The sequence below is a fragment of the Tenrec ecaudatus genome, chromosome X, assembly GCF_050624435.1.
Source record: "Tenrec ecaudatus isolate mTenEca1 chromosome X, mTenEca1.hap1, whole genome shotgun sequence".
Lineage (NCBI taxonomy): Eukaryota > Metazoa > Chordata > Mammalia > Afrosoricida > Tenrecidae > Tenrec > Tenrec ecaudatus.
The window spans coordinates 34,196,355-34,205,519 of NC_134548.1; positions in this window are offsets into that span (position 1 = coordinate 34,196,355).

A 9,165-nucleotide genomic window follows, 5' to 3' on the forward strand; every position below is an offset into this window, starting at 1 on the left:
CAATGAACTGGACTGCTTCTTATTATGCTATTAAATATTGGAGAAGTGTAGATTATTAACAGAAAATATGTCTTTTTAAATTTAGAATTTAAAATTAAATTTAAATTTTAGAATTAAATATTTAGAATTAATTAAAAATTCATAAAGAGAAACATTATTGTACAGTATTTTTTAAATTTATTTTTAAAGTTGTATTGGCACTCCTTCTACATATCATACAATTCAGTAGTTCACTAATATCAAGGTCATTACCATAGTCAATTTTAGCAAAATTGCTTCTTCCTTGTACTCATTATTAGTGTAATTATCATTAATTTTTACCTTGTGTGTGTGGGAGAGGGAATACACAGAAGAAATCATTCTCCAATTCAACACCCTCTGCATGTATATTTCCATTCCATTGATTATGCAACCATTAATATCCTTTTCCAAATTTACTCTACCACCATTAACCTAAACTCATCCATGGTAGCCATTGGTAAACTTCGGTTTCTTTGTCTTAGTAGTTTTTTATATAAAACTTACATATCATACAATCCCATTATCAACTAACTTTTTTTTAACATTTTATTAGAGGCTCATACAACTCTTATCACAATCCATACATATACATACATCAATTGTATAAAGCACATCCACACATTCCCTGACCCAATCATTCTCCAAGCATTTGCCCTCCACTTAAGCCCTTTGCATCAGGTCCTGTTTTTTTTCATCCCCTCCCTCCCCGCTCCCCCTCTCTCATTTGCCCTTGGTAATTTATGCATTGTTATTTTGTCATATCTTGCATTACTCTCATTTCATGTGACCCCTCCCCTGTACAATATTTTATAGTTGGTACGGTGCTATTAGTTACAAAAATAACTGGTGCTTACCTTAAAGGGAATAATCAGACCTTAAACGAGTTCAGATAATATATCTCACAAATTAAATGCTTGTGTTGGTACCTTAGCAAAGCTATACATACCATAACTGGAGAAATGTCTGAAGTTCAGCCATGATTTTTCATTATTTCCTGCGCTCTCCAAAATAATAGTATTAATAGATAGATTTTGTTATGTTTATATTCATAGACAATCTGAAATTTTACAGTATGTAATTATTGCTAAGACACTCCTTATGTGTAAACAAATTCCCTAGGAGGCGTGCTTTCCTTTGTATAAAGACCATGGGGTCTATGTTTTGTAAGTTTTTCCAGACAACAGGCCTAATATTGTTTATAGTATTTCTCTTCTGCCTCCTAGTTTACTATGTAGATTACTGGATTTCATGCAGCTTGGGTAAGTCCATACATTATTACCTTAAGTATTCTTTTGAACCTCAAGTCTTAAAAAGTTGGTGCCTCAAAGGCATTTTTTTAATCAAACAATAGTCCAGAAAAACCAGCAAGATCATTTTGTGGTGAGCATTGTGCTCTTTTGAAGAATGCAGTCTTCTTAGAGAGGCAAAACCAAAACAACCAAACTCACTGTCATGGACTTGGTTTCAACTCATGGCAACCCTACAGATCAGGGTAGAACTAAACCTGTGAGTTTCCAGGACTGTACCTCTTTATTCGTCTTTCTCCTAGGGAGATTGGGTTAGGTCAGGTTGACTAGAGAAACAAATCCAGTGGCACTCAATATATGTGCAACAAGAACTTTATATCAAGAAGTAATTGTGTTAGTCACAGTACACTAGAGAAACAAATTCACAGACACTCACATGTGTATAAGAAAGGGCTTTACATACAAGAGTAATTAAATGTTGAGAAAACATCTCAGCCCAGTCCAGATCAATTCATGAGTCCGATAATAGCCCATATGTCCCATACCATTATAAAGTCCTCTTCAGACTCAAAAAACACATGCAATAATGCCGAATGCAGGAATATCACAGGTCAGTGTTTGGGAAATCTTATGGATCCAGTGATGTTATAAGCATCTCAGTGCTGGCAGGGTTTTCCACATGGCTTCTCCAGCTCAGGACTCTAGTGTAGATCCATGTGTCTTGTCAGCTGCTATGTCTCCCAGGGGGTGATCAGAGAGAGAGCATGTCTCTTGCCTCCAAGGAGGAAATACAGGAATCCCCAGAATCCTCAGGGGAAGGCCAAGCACACACAGAGGCTTCATTGGCTATAAAATGATTGACAGGCTGGACTCCACCCTTTCACTTGTAATCCTCCCAAATTGTCAACAAATATGTAATCCTCTCAAATATGACTACCACAGTAATCATTTATCCAGAAAAAAAGAAAGAAAATGCCCTCGTCCTTTCCAACTCAAGTCTGTAAGACTCAGACTAGTCCATAGGTCCCCCTTCAGACTCACGTAGGAACATTCAAGGAAACATTCAGCGATGCAGAATGCAGGTATAACAGCAAAACCATGATTGGGAATGACCAGGCAGCACTCTTGGAGAACTTGAAAGAGGAAAATTTTATTAGCTGGCTATCCAGAGGAACTAGTGTTTCGGAAGAGCTGGGCCCCAATTGGTGGGTGGGTGTAACTTTTATAATTTATCTGCATGAACAAGGTCACAGAATAGGAATAGGGATTTCTAGTGCAGACGTGGTCCTTAGTAAAGGACAAAGGAGGGTCGGGGAATGGGTGTGTTCCAGGAATAAGGAAGTACATGGGATGGGGCAGAACCTTCGGTTTCTTTTCCAGTGTTCAAAATTCTCTATTTCTCCTTTTTTGAAACCCATATTCTTTGCTTCGGTGGCTCCAAAGACTCCTATCCAGTGAGCATAAGGGATTCAAGATACACTAAAATTGGGGTCCCTCTGACACATCTCAGTTGTCATTTTCCAGGACCCACCCCAGTCTCTGTTGAAGGTGTGTGGGCATACCTAGATTGCAGATGCGGCTAGCTGCAGCTGGATCGTCAAATCTCCACAGCTGAGTACCCGGCAGGCATAGTACTTGAGAACAAGTCTCTGGAGACCGTAGTGTTAAGGACCAGGTATAGAGCGGTGGGGACTATGCACAGACTACAGACCCAAACAGGGCTAAACAAAAATGTAAAAGGCTCCCTGGAGCACCCACTGAAAGATGGATCATTCTTCAGGGGTGGTTAGGACTAGTCCTAAGGTAAATGTGAGAGTTAGGGCTCCTACGGAGGAATGCTCCAGATGGGACACACAGTTCATGAGGGGCTCCATCTCCACATATCCTCAGTCTTCTGCCATGCATACACTAGTCAACTTCTGGTCCTGTCTCTAGGACAGGGCCACAGTCTTTCCCAGCAGGTGGTTTTTGTCTCGGAGTCAATTCTAGTGGATTCAAAGGAGTTTAGCAGACAGTCTGTCTGGGACATGAAGTTCTTTCACTCAGGTGTGATAGATCCTTGGGGGCGCCCTGTAGCTTTAACAGCAACTGGGAGTACCAACATTACAATATGGTGCCTGGTCCAGACAACTTTAAGGGTTCCTGTTTCCAGTTTTTGACTCACATTGAATCAAAGGTCTGAAAACAGGTGAAGTGGGTTTCCCAAAGGGAAACCAGTTATCTAGCATGGTATGGTAGGTGTTTTTGAGGGCAACTCCTAGGCTTTGCTCCTAGCCTCATCACTGAGGCTTTGCAGTCCTAGGGCAGTGGGGTCACCACTGAATTGTCTTAAAAGGACCCAGGGTCCCCCAAACATTATTTCAAAAGGAGAGAATTCGCTTAACCCATGGTGCACCAAGCCCTGAAAATGGCAAAAGGCAGGCCCTTGGGCCATTTGAGCCCAGTTTCCTGGCAAAACCTTCCCAGTGTTGCCTTCAGGGTCTGGTTCATGAGCTATTCTTTCTCTGAGCTCTGAGGGTGGCGGTAGCCTGCCTGCGTGTAAGTTCCACTTTATCCCCAGGAGGGCGGTTAGATGTTGGACCACCTGTGCTCCAAAAGAAGATCTGTTGTCACTTCCCATAGACCGAAGCATTCCATATGGAGGGATAATTTCTTGGAGGAGTTCTTGGGTCACCTCTTGGGTGTTCTCTGTGCCGGTAGGACTTGCCTCTACCCAGACTAAGTGCAGTCTACTACCAGTATGCAACCGTATCCTTCCTCATCTCAGGAGACTAGAAGGGCCATGACCAGGGGCTGTGTGTAATGGGACCTTCTGACCCAAAGGTGACTCTTTGCCTCCAGTTTGGACAGAAGATCTCAACCCAATAGGTAAGGGACAGTCAGGAATGTAGTGTAACTTTTGGACTATTTCATGACCCTCCACCAAAAGGCAGTTCTAGAGCTTGTGTGGCAGTTTGTCCAGTAGCCTTGATTAGTGACATTGTCTTTGCTGATAGGGGATACAGAGGTGGTAATCACTGAGAGGTGAGCCCAGTGTCAATGAGGAAATTGACAGTCTGGTCTCCGATGTTAACTCAGACCATGGACTTGCAGGATGAAGTCGTAGGCGCTCAATTGCCATCAGTTCGTGTCATCTCCCACAAGGCCCACAAAAGGAGGTTTCCTTTGAGTTTTTCTCATGCTTTTTGACGAATTTGTTCTTCTAGTGGGCTTTGCGTTTGCAGTATGCAGACTGATCAAGCTGTAGTGCTGCTGTGCACTCGCGTGGGGTTCCCTTTCTAGGAGTCACCTACTCTGTGGTGGACTTCGCTGGGGCAACCCCGTTACAGACGGAATCTCTGGCTGCTGCAGGACGACGTTGAGGAGGGATGCATCTTTCCTGGCTATTCTATCAAACAGTCTTTCAGTCTCTTTGGTTCGCTTATTAAACATCTTATTGGCCACTTCCATTAACTGGGTAATATTCGTATCAGCTGCTGGAGTTTTTGCCTGATGTTGAGGGCAGACTGGGCCACAAATGCAGAGTTGACAGGGAGTTGAATGTTTGGAGATTCTGGGTCAACTGGGATGTAGATGCAATATGCTTTACAAAGCTAGGTATAGTACTCTCTTTGGCTATCATTGGACTTCTGGAGTACTGTATCTGGCTTTGGAAAGTTCATGGCCTTTTGCCTTGTGAGATGGATCCCCTACACATTGTTCTCTAGTTTTCTTCTGCTTCTTTGATTATCTTGTTTGATTGTTTTTCCTGTGTGCTGCAATCTGCCTGGCTATCCTCAGCTTGCTGGTATGGATTTCTCATTCTCATCTGTTGATGAGGTCTATTATCTTACTACTTGCTTCTGATAAATTGCCTCTTAACTCTTGTATGTCCCTTTGGTGCATAGGCTTTATCTCTTTCGTTTCATCCTTTTTCTGTATTGATTCTCTCATATCATGTATGATTCTAAGCAGTATCCTGAAGATTTCTTCCTGTGGCAGATGAACTTCTGATTCTTCTATGAGTGGCATTAGGTTCAGGTCTTTCTCAGAAATAATATTAAGTATCTTTTGCTTTCTTGTAGTGGTTGCTTATGCAGGTTGCTCTCTGTGTGTTGCTTTGGTGGAACTCAGCACCAGTTTCCTGGGAGTTAGGTGCCATGGGCTATCTCTCTGAGATACTCGTAAGGATGCATCTGTGGACTGCCTATAGCCAATGGTGGCCAGGACTTGAGCTGCTTCTCTCTCTTAGTAGGGGTTTACTCTTTCTAGACAGCTGGAATTACCTATGTAGAGAGGATATCAGAAAACCCTCTGTAGCAACCTGGGCAAGACAGTTGCAAGCAGCAAGGGTGGTACTGTGTAGGTCAATCGCATGGGAAGCTGATGAGGTGTTGCCCACGGTGGTGTGGAGCATCGCAGAGGGTGGGTGGGGGTGCCTGTGGCACCAGGGAGATCCTTGGAGGGAATCTGTAGCACAGTTAAAAGCACCGAGCTGGTCCAGAACCACTGTTGCAGTGGTGGAGTTAAACAAATTCCCCAGCCAGCTGCAGCTGCGGAGGTAAAAACAAAGAAGAAAAGTGAAAGGAAAACAAAAACAAAACAAAACAAACAAACCGACTGTCGCAGGATCTGGGTTAAAACACAGACCCAGAAAAACAAACAAACAAACTGATCATGGCAGGACTGTGGTTAAAACACATCCCTGGAAAAACCAAACAAAACAAACAAACTGACCATGACAGGATCGGGGTTAAAACACATCCCTGAACCAGCCACGACAATGGTGGGGTTAAAATAAAGCCCTGAGTGGACAGAGACTGTGGCAAGGCTAAGGCACAGCCCTGAGCTTGGCACTGTAATAGTAAGCTAAAAGCCATCAGCTCTTTAAAACCTAATGAACCTGTGTCCACTTGTCTTTATGATGCTACTCCTATGGCATGGAAGAGTGGAGTATCTCTCTCAGTGACTCACCTGTGTTGGTTTCTGCAGAGGCTTTGGGGTGTGTGTTACACTGTCTTCCTCTTGCCACCATTGCTCACATGATTGGACTTTAATTAGGAGACTTGCTGGGATTTCAGAAAAAAATATTCTCCTTAGAAAAAATTTTAACCATTCAGCTAAAAAAGGAAAATTTTAATACATTTAAGAAAAGGTTAGAGGCATTTCCTAGGCCTAATGTGAGCAAATAATTGGTATATGACTTGACTTGTGTGCAGGAGTTCAAGACATTTTGCATAGTGGGTGTTCTAGCCTAACCATACTACTTGGGGCTCATAATTCTTATCTTATGAGCACATACTGGTTCTATACAAAGCGGAGGTATATAAGATCATATAGCCTCAACAGCTCTTTTCATGACTAGTTTCCAACTCTGAAATGCTCACTGGGACATGCCAAGGTAAGGAAGTTATAGGGTTTTTGTCGCCCTTGTCCATTTTTTGTCTCCGTACTTCCTATTTTCAAAAGACAGGAATAAAGGGTCTAATTGATTCAAGAGTGACACTTAACCATTATATGTGTCTCTATCCCATCGCCCCTCCCCCCTTCCTGTGCATGCTAGGGAGTTTCTGTGCCTTTCAGAGTTTATGTCATTCCCACTGCATTCAAACTCTCCAATCAGGAGAATGCAAAACATGGTGCTTTTAGAGACTTAATTAATAATTTCGTCCCTGAGGGTATATTACCACAGGGCTTTCATTGTTTTGTTTTGTTTTGTTTTGTTTTTCCTCTTCCTATGGCTCTTCTTTCCTTTTCTAGATATTTCCCTCTTGGTTCTAACTCCACTCCTTGCCCTCTTGTTAGACCTCAGTAGATGGTGGTCTGACAAATCCTGCCAACTCTTAGAGAAATATAGATAAGAGTTTTTCCCCATTCCTATGAATCTAGTTTCTTTTGTCACATTGTTTGGGGTCCTAAAATCATTGTTTCTTGGGAAGCATTGAAAACAGTGTTTGTTTGGGGGGTTTTGGTCATAGAGTTTTATATATATATATATAACTTGCTTGCTTTTCACCGAATTTTGTTGTAGTGTGGAGGTAGAAAATCTTTGTTATCTTTTGTGCTTTCAGAAAAAACCTAGAGTTTTTTGAAACAACCTGGTGTATTTCTTTGGCTGAAACAGTGCTAAGCAATTCTGGACCCTTGTTCCTGGCACCACTCCCACTTCAAGTTTTGTGGCCCAGTCAAGATCAAGTAGTAAGTAGTTCTTACAGTGTAGCCTCAGTCCATACTTAGCCTCATAATATGATTACTGAATATAGGGTGCTGTAGTATACTACAGTGAAGGAATTAGAAGGTGTCTGGTGATCAAAATGAATAGTGAATTGAGTTCTTAAAGTTTTCCCTAAAACAAACAGCTATACAAAGGAGCCATCAGCCAGCTCATCTGGAAGAGAACACATCAACCTAAGTGCAATCACCTATGCTTCATCCATATTTTCCTACTTTCTAATTTCTATTGCTGATATTTTTACATGTTTGTCTGTACTTTTAGTGTCCTATAGTTTGTTTTGTTTTCTACTGTGTCAGTCTGGGTTAAATAGAGAAACTAATTCTTAGACACTCACATGTGTATAAGAAAGGGCTTTATATACAAGAACAACTGAATATTGAGAAAACATCCCAGCCCAGTCCAAATGAAGTCGATAAGTCTGATATTAGCCCATATGTCTGATACAATCTATAAATTCCTCATAAAACTCAAGAAACAAATGCAATGATGCCAGATGCAGGATGATCACAGGCCAGTGGGTGGAAAGTATTGTGGATCCAGTGGCAGTGTAAATATCTTAGTGCTGGCAAGGGTCTCCATGTGGCTTCTCCAGCTCCAAGGCTCTGGCTGCCATCAGTTTGTCTCTATGTGTCTTGTCAACAAGAATGTCTGGCAGGGAATGAGCCCGTGTCCCTCCTCCAATGAGCTATTTATCTCCTTAGCACCTCCAAATGAGGTAATTAAACTATGACCTGATTGACAGGCTAGACTCCACCCCTTCACTCTTAATCCTCTCAAGTTGACAACAGATTATTTAACTACCACACCTAATATCTTCATTTGCCTGTTTTAGCCCTTTATCATACTAAATCCACTTTTCACACAGCTATCATAGACTTTTATTGAAAAATGAATCCTACCAGACATTTTTTTCTGTATTACATCAGGGTTTCCCATCTACATTTTGTCAGAGTTTCACTCATTCAGTGCCACTGAGTAGATTCAAACTGCCAACTTCTAGGTTAACAGACAATTGCAGATCACTTAAACTAGTCAGGAACCATCATTATTACTTCTATAATCTTTAATAAGATAAACACATAATACAAGGTCAATACATTTATAAAGGGAAAATGTTCTGGTTCTATTATTTACAAGACAGCAAATTCATCAGAAGACATGAATTCACATGTTTATTTTTTGCATTAACTTACTATGTAGTTAACATAAAACAAACCATCTAGGCCAGACAAGTGCACAGCACCTTGGGGGATACTGAGATGAATTTAAACATAAACTATTCCATTAAAGTATTTATATGCTAATATATGGAGACATGCTTGTGCACAAACAACTGTAGCACAAAGCAAATTATGTGCTATAATAATAAGACATAATAACAGTTACAATTTGTTGAGTTTTAATGTCTGTCAAGCCCTGTGCTTGCTACATTGCAAACTTCAGCTCGTTTGTTGTATATAACCAACAGTGGTATAGTTATTATTTCATTAGATGAAAAATTTCAGAGAGATGGAACCATTTGCTTAGAGAGCCTTCATTCTATAAGAATACAGAGAAAGGCAAGATTGATACTATATGGATGGGATTTAAGACCTGTTTCATAAAGTAAGAGACATTTGAGCTGGGCCTACTACAAAATACACGAGTCTTAAAGACATTGGGGGAAAAAAACTTTGTGACATC